This window comes from Carassius gibelio, chromosome A3, assembly GCF_023724105.1.
Source record: "Carassius gibelio isolate Cgi1373 ecotype wild population from Czech Republic chromosome A3, carGib1.2-hapl.c, whole genome shotgun sequence".
Taxonomy (NCBI): Eukaryota; Metazoa; Chordata; class Actinopteri; order Cypriniformes; family Cyprinidae; genus Carassius; species Carassius gibelio.
This window is the reverse complement of record NC_068373.1, coordinates 26,283,507-26,300,953: the sequence shown is the minus strand read 5'-3', so window position 1 is coordinate 26,300,953 and position 17,447 is coordinate 26,283,507. Positions and strand designations below refer to the sequence as shown.

Sequence of the window (17,447 nt, the reverse complement as noted above, 5' to 3'; positions counted from 1 at the left end):
TATGATTTACATGTTCAGACTGTTAAGAGAGATCCTGCACTCGTGCACTGTTGTGGCGTGAAGAAATGTTGTCCCATAATTGAGAGTTTAAGTTACTTCCATTTTATTACTGGGTACCCACCGGATGTTCTTCACGATCTTTTTGAAGGCATAATTCCATTGGAACTGGCATTATGTCTTAATCTGTTCATCCACAAGCAGTATTTCACCTTGACAGAACTTAACAAGGCCATAATTAATTTTCCATACAGATGGACTGATAAAACTGATCAGCCCCAACCTATCCCAACAAACTTTGTCTCTCACAAAAGGATTGGTGGGAACGCACATGAAAACTGGACATTATTAAGACTTTTGTCATTCATTATTGGTCCAAAGATACCACTGAATGATCCAGCCTGGCAAGTCCTCATGAATTTAAAAGACATTACTGAACTTGTAGTATCTCCTCTTCATACAGAGGAAACAATTTGCTACCTGGATACACTGATATCAGAACATCGTCACAGACTGTTAGAAGTTTTTCCAGAGCAAAAACTGACTCCAAAGCACCATTTTCTGGAGCATTATCCAGACTTGATAAGAGGGTTTGGACCTCTGGTTAGCCTCTGGACTATGCGCTTTGAGGCTAAACATAGCTTTTTTAAGCGAGTTATAAGATACACAAACAGCTTCAAAAATGTGTTGCTGTCACTTGCCTCAAAGCACCAAATGATGATGGCGTACCATTCACAGGCGAATGCTTTAAAACCTGCAACATGTGTTACTAAAATAACACCACTTCCATTAGAACTTCTTGATATGGAAATACAGCAGTCTTTCAAGGAAGTTTATCCAACACAAACCAATGTGAAAATGACCAGTGCAGTAATAGACCATGGAACTAAATATGCTGCTGGGATGGTATTGCCCTATGGGTCAACTGGTGGACTGCCAGATTTTGTTGAGATTTCACAGACCGTTATTGTTGACAGCGGTCTAAGTTTTATTGTGAAGTTACTCAATAGCTGGTATGATGAACATTTTAGGGCATTTATGTTGGAGAACTCTGGGAAATTAACCCTGGTATAACATTGTGAACTTGCTGACTCCTATCCCTTGACAGGATATTTTGTGGGAGGTAAACGCATGGTGTCATTGAAACGTCACATTGTTTCCAGGTGTTAGGTGAAAAGACTATTTAAAGACTCTTTAAGTCCAAACCTACCTTCATTCAGGTTATTTATGTTTCTGTTTTTGTCCAGATGGATTTGGTAGCCTTGAAAGTAGTTTTAGAACATCGGAGTGAGAAGCTTACACTGTCCTCAGGAATACCCAGCACTGTAGAGCAGTTAAATGAAACCGTGAAACTGACATTTGGACTAGTTGAGGATTTTACCCTGCATTACTTGGATGAGGATTTTGGTGATTACTTCACACTCCATTCTACCTACCAGATTAAACACAAGAGGACAATCAAAGTTGTGATCATTCCGTCAGTAGTCCTTACATTTACTGCTCAAACTGAAAATGAGACCGGTGCAAGCTCTGCTACTGACACAAGGCCAGATATCCAGACAGGTGGCATATCAGTGTCTCCACAAGACAGTGTTATACCATCCCCATTTGGAAGAGCTAATAGGACATCATGGCCAGATGAAATTATCATTCCATGTTTCTCTGCGGCAGCAGAGGGAGTACTGAAGAATGCCAATGAAAAATTTGTCAAAGATGGTACTTTGCTAACTACTATTCAGGTCAGGTCTGAGATTTTGGAAAGATTGGCAGACTACATGTACAGCTACACAGCCTACCCCACAGGACATCAGATCAGTGCGGTGGCAGAGGCTTTAGTCAAAACCCACCCATGTCTGGCAGAACCAGGCAGTCATACTGGTTGGACTGGATGGATGTATAGTCTTAAGTACAAGATGGGAAATTATAGAACAAAGCTCAGAAATCTTGGATTTCCTGAAGTTACCTGCAATTCATTAAAGAGCAAGCACCCCGATGAGAGGACACCTGCAAGGAATATAAAGATAGCTCGGAAAGGAGAAGTGGTGTTTCTTCCATGCTATCCTGCAGGAGAGACTAAGGAGCAGCAAGAGGTGGACAGAAACCAACTAATTGAAGAATCAAAGAAGAGAGACAGTACAGCTATCAAGGACTTGATGTGCAGAACTTTTGCACATAGAAGACATGATGTCATCAGCCTCCAAATGAGCATCAAAGACATAAAGGACCGATGGCCTGCCTTGTTTGACTTCTCGCAAGTAAGTAAATGGAATGATTTCAGCAATTAAAATCCTCAGTTTTTGTCAGTATTACATTCAATTCAAAGTTTATGCAACAGTCTTCAATCCTTTTCATCTCAATGTGGACTTCAGTTTTTGCTGGAATTGAATGACCATAGCTTTTACAGGGTTATTGGTTATCTTTTCATCCTACTTTAAGATCAATGCAGAGTTTCAGAGGATCACTACAGTGAATCTTGAGCCAAAGTTCATGTCGATGTTGGACCTCTATTCTCCCAAACTGCTGTCATTGTTCCAAGTGAAAAAGGGTGCTTTGGGAGAGCGACTCCGGCCACAACTGAGTATTCTACATCAGGTATTTTTAATCAAAAAATTTCCATGCATCTACTTTAAATCGCTCTACAAATGCCACATTTTATACACTGCAAAAAAATGCCTTTCTTGCGGAGTATTTTTTATTTTTTGTCTTCTTTCAAGTACAAATATCAAAAAATTCTTTGAAATAATGCAAAATTACATAAGATATTTAGTCCTGTTTCTTGAGGAAAAGAATCTAAATTAAGTACATTTTGCTTAACACAAGTAGAATTATCTGGCAGTGGGGTAAGAAAAATTACCTTAACTGAAACAGAAAACAAGATTATTATTTTTTACCCCATTGGGAAATTATTTAGCTTGTTTTAAGTAAAATGCTAAAACATTTCCAGACTTGAAATATGTTCATACCTTTATTTTGAAATGGTGATGAACATGGAAAATCATGAAATATTGGTAAAAACTAATTTGTTTTCATGTCAAGATTTCAATAATAACAATCGTAATAATCTATTTTTGAAGAGAAATAAAGGTATGAAAGTGTTAAGTATAAATAAAAAACATTAGCTTCTCTTGTTATGTGGTGGCGAGATATAATGCCCTCCCATTATTTCTGCATGCATTAATTAGGGATGTAACTGCGGAAATTTCACTAGCGGTTAATTGATGTGTGACAGCACTGATATCACGGGGTGGAGGGGGGGACGTTGGAGTTTTTCCCTTTTCCACCTTACTTTTAATCGTTTATTAATGCCCTTGTGGCTGTGGCTACTGGCGCTCGTGATTCTTTAGCTCCTCCCACACGTCACGCCTCCAGGCGCTCGTGTTTTTCCGGGAAAAATCGGTACAGACTATCTTTCACTTATGAATATAATAAAACTAAATACTTTTTGGAGTTATGAAGGATGCAGTACTACTCTATAGGTACTCAAGATTAACATGATATTGAGTGAAAACGAGCATTTCACCCCCCTTTAAGATTTATTACAGATTGGAAATGTCATTTTGGGGTCTATGTCCAAAAAATGGGACTGACAGTAAAAGGGTTAATTGAAACCGTATTTACATTAAAATTTATACAATTAAAGCAAATATCTGCCTAAATGTGCAAAGTAATGTTGTTTTATTATTTGGAATACCTTCCGTTTTACAGAGTGGAATCTCCATTCAGCAAAGACGTGACGTTGTCATTCGATGTCTCATTGACTATCTGGGGGAAGATGCATGTGACTTGATCACGGAATTTGAGGTTAGTTCATCAGTTTTCAGGAATTTTCAGTGTTAGTTTTGAAGTTTAAATTATGTAATTCCTTCAAACATGCATAGGCAGTGAGAAAATAAGGCTTGCTATTCAAATAATTTTCAAATACTTTTCTAAATGCATATTTCAAAGCATTTTTACAGAAAATACTTGGGCTGGATCAACAATATAGATTTCTTGATTTTATTAAGGGATGTGATTTTTATTTTTAATTTTATTTTTTAATTTTATTTTTATATTCATACTGATTTATGTATTTTCTGACCTTAAAAGGATGACCCACATGAATCGCATAAATTCAAGAAGGGGGGGAGGGGGATGGTTACTCTATGATTATTTCAAAATGGCTTTAAACAATTACTTAACAAACTGCAAAATGTTATGTTTTCTGATCTAAGATGGCATTAATTTTATTTCGTTTCGAGCCAATTGAGACCGATTACAATTTAAAACAACTGTTTTCTATTTGAATAGATTTTTAAAATGCAATTTATTCCTGTATTTGACAAAGCTGAATTTTCAGCATCATAATCCAGTCTTCCGTGTCACATGATCCTTCAGAAACTCTTTACTGTCACTTTTGATCAATTTAAAGCATCTTTACTGAAAAAAGTATTTACCCTCACCAAATACAAAATATCATTCTGACCCTGAACTTTTGAATGGTAGCGTATAGTTACAAAACCTTTCTCTTTCAGGTAAATGCTGTCTATTACGGAAGTTCTAAGCGGCCATGCATTATAATTTTTTTCCTTTTTGTTTTCTCGTTATCTCGACATAACGAAGTTCGTTTTCTCGTTATAACGACTTATTTTTCTCGTTATCTCGACATAACGAGAGTTTGTTTTCCCGTTATAACAACATGACAGTTTTACTGTTGCTATAGTAACGAACTCAACTTTGACAGGCATTTGATGGACAACCATGCAGGCGCTCTTACTGTAGCTTATATTTCAGCAAATTTTGCTTCGCCTAGGTAATAACGTCTACAATACTGTATATAAATAAAGGCTGATCAATCACTGTTGATTTTTCCAGAGACAGTACAACTAACGTTTTGTTTTTGTAATTAACATGTTTAAATGGCAACACCGCGCCATTAGAGCTGCTTGGATTAAACTCACTTTTCATTTTCCCTTTATTTGAAATAAAATTATATATAATTTGTAATTTGTAGTAACGTTAGTCATTATATGATGTGGCAGATATCATGTGTGTTACAAGCTTCTGTTTGAAAAGAGCGTTCATATGTGTAGTGTATGTGTGTGTAGAAAAAACGATTACAACATTATAGAACAAAAATTAGCTTATGGATTTTACATATACATCACATTCCTCATCAATATGGTTAACAATAAAGATTAGTAATAAGGAAAAGAAGCACATCAGCCTACATCGTAAAATCCCGTCCTACTGTAGATAAACAGAATACAGTGATGTCAACCTTGTATTGATAAGCAGTTATTTTATAACACAGAACGCGTTGGTGAAACTCATGCATCTAGCAGGAGCTTAATACACAAAATATTCATATTGATTCAAGCATTTAACATTTATGAATTAATTAAATGTCAGTAACGAACAAGACTGCACAAATTGTAGCGATCACGAGGAAGGTCCACGTACAGTAAAGTGGACAGTGTACTACACCCCATCAGTTATATTCAGGTCTATAGTGCCACCTGCTGGCGCAGTTTTGTAACTTCTTAGAGAAAACTAAGTCGTTATAACGAGAAAACGAACTTCGTTATGTCGAGATTACGAGAAAATTAAGTGGTTATAACGAGAAAACAAAAAGAAAAAAAATATATAATGCATGGCCGCTTAGAACTTCCGTAGTCTATTTATTTCAGAATTCTGAAACATTTTACACAATTCAAATTTCAGCCTTGTTTACAGAATAAATTAAATTTTAAATGTATTCAAACTGGGAATCGCTTAACGTGAAACAAATAGAATTTTGTAGAATTTGAACCACTGGATTTGTGGAAATTAATTTGTAAAGCGAAATAAAATGGGCCGAATATTATAGGTTGTATTTTTAAACGATGAATATTTTGAAAGTGAAATCTGAAAGGTGATTATGGATGTAACAACGTACAAACTTCATATTCCTCATATTCATACTCATGGTCAACTGCCGCGCACAAACAAAAACCAAAACACAAAACAATATCCAGGCCAGGGGCCTGTTCTTCGTACGTCGCTAACTCAGTTAGCTGGATTTGAATGTTGATGATTTGGCGTGATCTTGGATCGTTTGGTTCTTCGAAGCTCATCCCGGAGCTGCTGTCATAGCAACAGGTCCTTAAGCTTAAACCTGCTCGGGAGCAGGCTTATTTAATGTAAACAGGATTAGATCGCTTCTTTTCAACCAGAACTGATACTCAAAATATGTCTGCTACCACCGCTACTTTATTACAAGAGTATCGTACTGATCCAGGGACAATCATTTAAAATAATAATCATTAAAAAATTATTTAAAAATAATATAACAATGCTGTGTAGTCAATAACAGCCTACTATAGACAGCCAGTTTTACTCACTGAAATATTTATTTGTCATAAAATTATTACTTCATAATTGTATTAGAGTCTTACACACATGCTATACAGATAATAGAGTCGTGCATTATTTTGAGTGATGACTGCTATTATAAGAGTGGCTTGATGGAGCGCAGGAGATGCAGATAACATGAAATTGACCCTTAACCTGTTAAATGTCACCGTCCCGTATACGGGACGCCTAAATTTACTTCAATATATTACAATTATATCCTAATCTAATCATGACAAACTATATATCGTTGGAAAGGTCTAAGAGTCCTAAATAGATATTTGACCATGTTTTGTTGTTAAAAATTAGGAAGGAACAGTAAAAGATTAATTTATAAAAAGAGTGCACCTCAAAACATATACATCATAACAGGAGTTCTGACCTTTGTCACAAAAAATCTACTCCGGTTCCTTTTTCCCTATCACATGTTTTAGTAATCATCATAAATTATATATCATTTGAAAGCTTATATACTCCAAATTCATCTTATGAAAACCATTTTGAAATCAGACACTGCGTTACCATGGAAATCATACTTTAAAATCTTTTAGCGTGCTCCTCCCCCTCAGCGGGAGGGGTCATATTCCAAATATATTACGGTCTTTTAGAATCAAAACTTTTCATAATCTTGACAAAATACATGTCGTTGGAAAGGTCTGAGTCTCAAGATTCCATATTTGGTGGTTATTTTGTCATAGACATAATATTGAGTGAGAAATTGATACATTTGTGACAAACAAATGCATCAAAAAAATTCAATGGAGTTTCAATGGCCCCCGGTGGCTTTTTGTGGTATAACACCTAAACAGAATTGCATATGAACCTACATTTTTTTTATATCAACTTCAAATTTGGAACACAACTTATTTAGACATATGGCTTTAATTTTATAGAAATTTGGGATTAAAACATATTTTATAAAATATTTATTTTATATAAAATATAATAAAAATAAAATAATAAATGTATTTACAGTAAATTTAAACTTCTATAACTTTTTTATGCTTTCATTTTTTTAAATGATTTCACTTCTGCAATAATCTGCAGATTGTCTTCTTTAAAAAGAGACCAACCTTTGGTCTGTATTCAAAAGCGTTTATGAATTATAACAATTTAAGTGTGAATAGTGTACTTTCACGTGTATGTTAAAAAATGGTGGTGACAGTTAAAAGGTTAAGAAACTTTCATTAATGCTGTCACGTAACAAATCTGTCCAAATATAAAATGAAATAAATATATAATTTCTACATTGAAATAAAAATGTAAAGACTGCACAACTATTATAAATTGTGAATCTAAATAATTGGGAATCATGAAAAAAATTCTAATAAAATAAATACATGTATCTATTATCTGTTTCATTTATCTATTATAAGATTTATGTCGTTTTGTTTGCTTGGCTGTTTCCTTATAAAAGTCCAGAAATTTGTCAAGTTTTTCGTCAGGTGTCGTTTTAAATTATATGACTTCATTACATTGCCGTCTTGCCACCAGCCAATCGCTGCACTGCTGATCATGGTTTCGAGTATCGATACATATCCCCTTTTAAGCCAACACATGAACGCGCAATTATCTCAGATAACTCAATCCAGCGATACTAATCATACACAACAGGTGTGTTCGAAAAACCCAATTAGCCGGATCATGATTAGCACGATGATATCATCTTGGATGTGTCATTTGATCTCGGATGTAATAAGCGACGTACGAAGAACAGGGCCCTGGTCCTCTCTCGTCCTTCACTGTCGTCGCTCCTCTTTTGTATCCTTCCGATCTCCTCTGTGGGACTCAAGACCGGTGAGTGGAGCAGGTGTCACTCATTTCCCAATCACTCCACCGGCCTCGCTCCATTCCCACGGATCTCGGCCCCGCCCCACTCATCACAATGTATTATTAAATTTTTAGTAATAAAAACGTGTGAAAAGAGTTTTGAATTGAAGTATTCACAGCTTAAATATACCACCATGTTGAATTTCAGCCCATAAAAATGGAATAAACAAACAGTGCACAGTTCTGAGGACATTTTATCATCCAAATTAATTTTAGTCATTATAATTAGGAATAAAGTATTTTATGCAAATAATGCCAAAAGACAGGCGCGGCTATTGTTTAGGTGTCACATTACGCCTCTGTATGTTGTTTTGCATTAAATAAAATGTTTTAAAGCATCAATGATTTTATAGATAAAATAAAACCTACACAAACCTGTTAAAAATTTAGCTTCTTCAGGTGCTATTTGTTTTGTGTATTTGTCACTTTCTTGTAACATTCAGGTTTGAATGTTAGCTCTAACCAGTTATCTTTATAATTTGCCTGTAGGATTCATCTGATCTACCCATCTTTGTACAAGCGGAGTTGGCAGAGGAGCTCATAAAAATCTACATCATTCGGGACAATGATGGGGCAGTCAGCGATGTAGGAGTTGTGATTGAGGGCATCACTGTCCTCCGCAATCTTGGGAATCTCAGCAGAGCCTGCTGCTATCTTTTGGGACTCACGTACGCATTGGATTTGAGATATCCCAAGACCCACAAATACTCGCTTGAGGTGTTCCAAAAACTGTTTCTTGAGCTGGATCCTTCAAGACTCTCTGTTAAGGTTCAGAGGTTAAAAAATTATCTTCTTGCATAGTTGCTGTTCAAGATGATCCCATAGAATGGGCATTCCTGATGGAAGTGTTTCTGTTATCTGATAAATTCTGTTGAAGGGATAGTTCACCCAAAAAGATGAACACAAAAGATATTTTAAAGAATGTTGGTTAACAGACAGTTGAAGGTTGCCATTGACTTTTCATAGTATATTTTTTTTCCTACCATGGAAGTCAATGGCAAACTTCAAATGTCTGTTAACCAACATTCTTTAAAATATATTTTGTGTTCAACAGAAGAAAGAAACTCGTACAGGTCTGGGACAACTTGAGGGCGAGTACATTATGACAACATCTTTTTGGGTGAACTATCCCTTTAATATTCATGTTAAGTGTTGCTTTTATGGTTTAATGTTGAGTGTGACTGCAAATGGCTGGTGTGCACCAGGAACAAAGTAAGGTGTCATTTCTCTTACGCCTATCGTATTTCACATACAATCTACTTCAATATTAACAAGGATGAAATGTTTCATAAGGTTTACTCTTATGGCTACTTTACATTTTTGAATTTTTAAAAAATCTAATTGAATATTAAAATGGATGAAATGTTTCATAGGTTGATTTTAGACTGTCTAATGTTTAATTGACAAATAAATGTTCAATTAAAAATGTGTTTCTTTATTTGGTTTTATTATATTCATTGTAAAGGGTAAATAGTGTAAAAAGGTGAATGCAACATTTTGATAATTTATAGTCCAATATTAAGTTCAATTCACTTTTACATTTAGTAAATATAGCACATTTGTTTGGTTAAATTTCATCTAATATTTCAACTATATCTACTCAATATTTTTAGTTTATTTGACATAAAATTACAGTTGTGGTGTTTTAAAATTTTGATTATATCTAATTAATTTTATTTCTCATATAAAGTTATTAAGTTATTCAGATTTACTTAATTTTTTTACTGACATTTACTCAATTTATACAGTATATTTCATTGATTTAGCAGCTTTCAAATTTACTCAATTTTTTTGAGTGTAAAAATGTTTCACCAAAAAAATTGAGTAAATAATAGTTAAACTTTTTACAGTGCAGAGAATGGTGTCAAACACCATTTTTCATGCTAAAGTGCTGCATATATATATATATATATATATATATAACCATCTTAAGACAAGCAATGGACTATTAAACATTCTTACTAAATGTAAAATACTGAATATATAAGTCAACAGGCAATGTGCAAAACAAAACTCCAGAACTGATTCAGCAAATACCATTACAAAGTTCAAAACTGAATGACTGAAAAACCGACCTAGACCTACAATTAACGCAACAGAACATTTCTCTTTCACAAACATCACTGCACACTTGCTCTCTAAAGTTCGTTTACTCAGTTTTTTCTGGATTTGAATCTCTAAAAGCAGAAAATAAAAAGTTAAGGAACACTAATTCACTTGATAATTTACATAATATAAAAACAATTATCATCCTTTTAAAACATATTCAGATAAAATAATACTCACAGAGCAGAAGAGGAAGTTGACTGAGCTCCATACTAACTGAATGATGACCGACGGTTAAAGACACAGACTGTGTTAAAGTCTAAAGACTTCCTGAAACCCGCAGTCAGATCTTTAGGAACATAATGACAGATTAAATACATACCTCGGGTGTTATAGAAAATTGTTTGTTAATATTGAGAATAATTTAACGTTTTCATAAAATGTCCCAATGATTAACATGCAAGTTTCCACAAAAATGTTGCCATGAATCACATTTTATCAAATTAATAAATTCAGAATTGGCATTATGAGAATAAATAATATTCTGGCAAATTTAATGAACAAGGAAAATGAAACAATCTTTTGATGGCTCAAAAGAGCCTATAATGGCTCATTAATCTGTATTCACTGATTAATGGAAGCAGCAGAAACTTCAGGAATCAGGAAATGTAATGAAATTTTGAGAATCATACAATTTAACAATCCTGTTTTGGGTTCCTCTTAATAAATTTGTCTCCATAAAAAAATTATGGAGTGATTTTCTGTCTTTCATGTACTTCGATTAACATTAAAGACTCAGAGCTAGTAAATTAGGCACCGTCATTTTAAGAGACAATGCATCCAATATAATTATACGTATCCAAATTTATTTCTCAACTGTTTACTTTCACTTAAGACATAACCGACAGTTTTTTGGAACAAACTTTCCAATAAAGGGTATTTTAAACATATTTTGTATGTATCTGTCGGTACAAAAGCAAGAAAAGGCAGATTTTGTGTTTCTGTGTGCTCCCTGAACATTAGAAAATGACGGATGCTGAATTGGGCTGTTTCACATCCTGTTCTGTTTCAGGTGCAGGAGGACGCGAACTTCCTGAAGGCGCACCGAACACAGTGCTTTAAACTCTTTTGAATATTTAAACTGGCAATGTTTAAAATCACATTCACTTTATAACTTTCATGACAATGTGCAGCAGTGGCCTGTCAATTGTGCTAGGCATCATTTTAGGCTAGCCTCAGCCTGTCAGTTGAGAATGCTTTGGGGCCCCCTCAGCCGTGGGGCCCAATAATCGTCACCACCTTTCAGCCCACTAGTGACGGCCCTGCACTGAGGATATATCAGATTGAAGTTGAGTGTTTGAACTCCCTTTTGTCTCTGACGTTGCTGATTTGACCACTTGCAAACTGTGATCTGTTATCTGAAACAACTTTGTCCAGAATCTTGAAAATTTAGATTTCAGTGTAAGTAAAGTTTATTTATAGATCGCTTTAAAAAGATACAATCACAAAGTGCTTTACAAGGTACAACCACATTAATATTCAAATTAAATTAAAACAAATAAAAAGTCCAAAGTAAACTCAAGGAACAAAGGCAATGCGTTCCACAGTCTAGGGGCTACAGCCTCAAAGGACAGATCTTCCCGGGTTTTATAACGAGTCTTTGGGACAATGAAAAGACTTTGGCCTGCTGATTGAAGGGAACGACCTGGGGAGTATGTGCATAGCAAGTCAGTGATTTATTGTGGGGCCTGACCATTTAAAGCTCTAAAAGTTAAAACTAATATTTTAAAATCAATGCTAAATTTGATAGGTAGCCAGTGTAGGGAGGACGCAATAGGGTTGATGTGAGCCCATCTGCCAGATCCTGTTAAAAGCCTTGCAGCATGTTGGCTGGTAGTTTCAGGAAATTTCAAGAAGTAGTCCACACATAGCAGGAACACTGCTTGGTTGAAGTAAAAGAGGTCAACTCTTACATCCGCCCACACTTAGTCTGAGGTTTTTTGGTATTGTTCCTTTTAAAAGGTTTATACACAGCACACTTGGACACTACATCTTCAATTCTCTTTTTCTCCATGCCATGCTCTTGCAATCACTTTGCACTTAATAACTCCCAAAAGAGATTCATGAATACACTGTTTGCATTATTTTCAGCACCACAATTCTCCTGAGTCCATCTTAGACAGCAAGATATTCTCTTGTCTGTGTTTTCTTCACAGTACTTTGTAGATTCTTTTGACCAGTCGTAAGTCTGTGTAGGCTGCTCTTCCTTGATTCTTTTTCTATTAGTTGGAACATTTTTTTTTTCTTCATTTTCTTTAAAATGGCAGAAGAGCTTCACTTTGCCTGTTGGATCCATCTCATAACAAGATCAGGCAACTAACACACAGTTCATTTGAACATTGTCACTGATTTCCCTGCTACTACTTTGAAGTCTTCATATGATATTACATTGCACTCCGCTCCTGTATCCAGTTAAAAAGAAAGTGCTCTTTTATTTACTTTAAGTGTTTCTGTCCACTTGTCTTTTCCTCTACTTTGGTTTTCTTCTCAGCTTTTCTTCAAGGGTGCCAATAAACGTGTGATCCACTTTTTCAACCTTTTTCTCACTGTGAACTTTGTTTTGTCTTTCTGTTTTTTGCGTTTTGCACATTCTACCAAAGTGATATATTTCTGCCTGTAACCGCATCTGGTACAATTACTTTATTTCTTTGACCATGCATTTTGATCATCACTATTCTTGGATGACTTTTAGTTAGCTTCATCTTGCTAATATTGTTTACAATCACTTCTGTTTCCTTGTCAAGAGCTTTAATCATTGTTCATACCTTATACTATGCAGTCTTGGATCAGTGAGTCTGTCAGCTATGTGAATCCTCATTCTTTAACCTTGTTAACGGTCATTCACTTCGATCTTTTGAAGAACATGTCTTAGATATGTTCCATTTCGTCATGCTTCACATTAATGCATGAACTTTTCTTTCAGAGCTTCAAAATCATTAGATTCTTCCTCATCGAAATCCATTCCTCATCAGAAACAAATTAGTGCTTTATCCTAAGCAATGTGAAGAAACTTAATACATTAGATTTTTCCTGTGTTTGCAATGAGATACAGCTCAAACTTCTATGTTCAGGTTCGCCAATTCTCTAATGTTTCCTTGAAGTTCATTTAGAGGTTTATCTTGTGGTATTTCTTAGTTCACTGTTTAGGCTTACTGCTACACCTACTGGTAAGAACCAGCATATATTACACGAGAAACTGAAATGCTTAATCTCTTCAGATCTCTGAGTAATCTATCGCCTGTCATTGATGCTCAAAACACTTTTTTTCAGCACATGACCAATATAATCATCACATAAACACATTATTACAGATGCAAGGTTTGTTTCCGGATGCTCAAAGTAGCATTGTCATTTTAATAAACTTTTGTAAAGCACAGCCAATCTAATCACAATAACAGCACCTAAACTGCAACACACATACAGATTCACTTCTACATACGTTCCTTTAACCCTAAAATGCAACACAATGTAATACAGAATTCAAAATGCAGGGGGGAAAAGCTATGTGAAAACAATACGGAAATTTATTCATATTAACAGTACATTGGACCCTATTTTTATGGACTGTTTTTGGAGAGCAATAACAATACACACTGTGCAGTATTACATTATAATTTTCTTTCTTTCTTTCTTTCTTTCTTTCTTTCTTTCTTTCTCCCAATGTATAATCAGCGCATTTCTTTACAAAGATTAGTCTCTGAAGCACATGAAGGCAGCATCACTAACATTAATTACTGATGAATCTATTGTCATCAGATGCTCAGTGTAACAAAGATGATAAAGAATCGATGTCATTCCCCAGCCCTTCTCAATCTAAACCAATCAGTGTCCTGACATTGAAAGCTTCTCCTCTGGGTGTTTTTAATTAATCTGAGCATACGTCACATCACCAGATCCAGCACCTGAAAATAGAAAAATTCATTCTAAATTCTAAAATGCATATTCTGTGTGTGTGTGTGTGTGTGTATGCATATATGTATATATGATTTAATTTGACCAATATACTTCAAAATCAACATACTGTAATCATACAATGACCTTTTGGACCAGGTGAATATCAGTCCACAGCCTGTTATTAGAACAGAGACTTTTGTTTTACCTTCGTTTTCTTGCTTTTTCTTCCGTTTCTTCCTAGATTTCATTTCAATAGCAGCATACATGAGTTCAGCCGGTTGATTTACACTGTCTACAATGAAAAATAAAGAAACAAATAAGACATGTATAGGCTTTTCACATGGGCTTTTTACAGTAGTAAACTTGTGCTGTGTGAAAAGATTTGGTGTTAGAATGTTATGGCTAGATACTTAGCAAGGGATATTTATTCTTGTGCATCAACAAAAATAAATATATTAGGCTGTGTTTTACTCGAGTGCAACACGCTACGCTGACCTCACATGTCATGCTCCCAGAACTATTTCAGTTTTACAACTGTGAGCGTAAGCTAGATTCAAGTGATTATTACGTTTTGAATATGGATATTTTTCATTCAAAAATTCATTGAATCGCTACAGGAGTCCTTTGTTCACCCCCCAGTGCCATGTGAGATACTTTTTTTTTTTTTTTTTTTTTATGGAAGGGCACTTTTTATTTCACGCCTTTCGAACTGAAGCAATGCAACACCCACTGACTGCAACGATAGAACTTGAAAGACAATTTTTAATGAAATTCCAACTGGAATTGTCTGGAAGAAAAAAGTCATATACACCTAGGATGCCTCGGGGGTGAGTAAAACACAGCCTAATTTTCATGTTTGGGTGTAATAACCCTTTAATAGTTCAGTTGGCAATATATAATATATGGATATGCAAAGCTAGAGCTGTTATTTAAACATGATGTATGCTACTTTCATCCAATCAGTGACATTGACACAGCAAATATGGAAATTAGAAAAATGACTACTGGTTTAGGAAAAACATCATGATATAAAATACTGTAAATTGCTTCATTAGTTACCTGTGTTTATGTCTTTATTGATAGTTGCACCAACAGAGTCATAAATATGAGCAGTTCCTGTAATAAATGAATACATTAATTTTCAATAAAAAATTTTATTATTATTTTTGTTATGCATATCATGACAAACAGAAGATATTGTTGACACTGAAAATATAAAGGGGCTAAATATCTGCGTATTTATTTATGGTTAAAAAGTAAATTCTGACCAGACAGCAGTGTGTTGTTTCCCGGGTCACTCTGGTTCTGCTCTGATGTCTGACTGCTGTTCTGCTGTTGACTGACACGAGAGGGAGTTCTTACACCTAGACAAACATAAAATGATTATTCTGAGGAAATATATGGTTTCAGTAAAATAAATAAATAAATGAATAAAACACATGCACACACAAACTGACTTTTGGTCTCCTTTATGCATACATAAATAGCTAATCTGGAACACTTTACATGTAACAACACTCAGAAATACCACAAACCTTTTGAAACTAGCCCATATACCAGCATTACCGGGCTGGCAGACCAGCTAAAACAAGAAAAAACCAGCTTATATTTACACAGGATTACTAACAGACCATAGTGTTTGAAGATGAACCTTTGTTGTTTCTGTAGCACCACAGAAGGACCAAGAAGACAATGATCAAAAATGTGAAGGTCAGTCCTGCAGTCACTCCAATTATCACAGGATTGAGATCATCAGATCTTGAGGCTGCTGAAGATGAAAAACATATATTTGTACAATTATTTGAGTGCTGTAAATTATACAATAACTTATTTTAATAGTGTTTTTTTGATCTACAGTCTCACCTCTGACTGAGATCCAGCTCTTGGATGACTCTCCTCTCTCTGAGTGTTTGCAGTAGTAGAAACCCTCATGTGACTTTGAGACAGTAGAGATGATCATCTCAGTAGTTTGATTCTGGATGAGTGATGCATCTTTATAGAAATCAGCTCTGAGGTTTGGTGGAGTTGAATGTTGATATAAACAGTGTAGAGTCAGAGTATCTCCTTCAGTCACAGGATGAACAGGACTCTCTAGAATCACACCAGCTACAGAAACAGAGGAAAGATGAGCTGAGTGTAAACAGTAAGATTTCAGTATAGGAACAATACAGTAACACACACACTACCACGTTTGTTTTATGATACTTGTGAGGACTTTCATAGACTTCTATTGTTTTTATACTGACCTAACAATAGTTTATATCCCCTCACCCTAAACCTACCCCTTACAGAAACCTGTTTTGCATTTTTAGATGTTAAGAGAAACATAATTTAGAATTTTCAAAAATGTTAAGTCCAAAATGTCAGATTTACTATCCTTGTTGGAACATTTGGTCCTCACAACTAGAACTTAAAAAAAAAAAAACGTGCACGCACACACACACACACACACACACACAATTTTTGTCTACTGATGCTTCCTACACTTATTAAATCAACCTGCTTTATGTATTTATTGTAAACTGCCAGTAAAATAAATAAATACATATAGAGACTCACAGTGTACAGTGATATTAACAGGATGATATTTCTCTCCAGATTCAGACTGACACCAGTACACTCCAGTGTCTGATGTGATGGTGGAGTTGATTGTACAGGTAGATCCTGTTTGTGATCCCCACAATGATGATGAACAATCTTCCCACTGTCCACTCTCTGTGTATCTTCTCACTCTCCATCTATCAGAGTTACTCTGGTCCTCACAGCTCAGAGAGAGAGAGACAGATGTGAAGTGTTGAGTTCTGTTGGGACTGATGATCAGAGAGACTCGAGGAGAAACACCTGAGAAGACAATTACAGCTACAATTTGGAAATGTTTGAGAATTTACTTAATTCTCTTTATTAAAAATTATCCAAATATTTAAGTTCTTTTTGAACTCACCGGTGACCCATACTGGCTGTGTGTTGCTGTAGGTTGTGTTATATGCTGGTTCTCCTCTCTCTGCTCTGCACACATAAACTCCTGTGTGTTTTAGAGCAGCAGAACTGACAGTGTAGTTTCCTCCAGCTCCTCTGCTGCTGTCTGAGAGCAGCTGATAATGATTGCTGTAGTCTGTAGAAAGTGAAATTGTGCATATGTTCACAACAAAAGAAAGAAAAAAAATTATATGTGCATCTTATAAGTGGCTTTCACTGTAAACTGATGTATTCAGATTGATTTGATACTTTTAATCTCAATAAGATGTTTAATA

The 17,447-nt window shown here is 35.1% G+C and overlaps 1 protein-coding gene across 1 annotated transcript in view; it reads right to left on the bottom strand.

Annotated features, from left to right (window-relative positions):
* Positions 1–17,054, bottom strand: part of LOC127953780 (basement membrane-specific heparan sulfate proteoglycan core protein) — a 287,372-nt gene extending 270,318 nt beyond the window's left edge. Inside the window, exon 1 of the mRNA XM_052553074.1 lies at positions 16,756–17,054. The gene's annotated coding sequence lies outside the window, so the exon portion shown is untranslated. The remainder of the gene's footprint in view (positions 1–16,755) is intronic.
* Between the last annotated feature and the right edge of the window lie 393 nt (positions 17,055–17,447).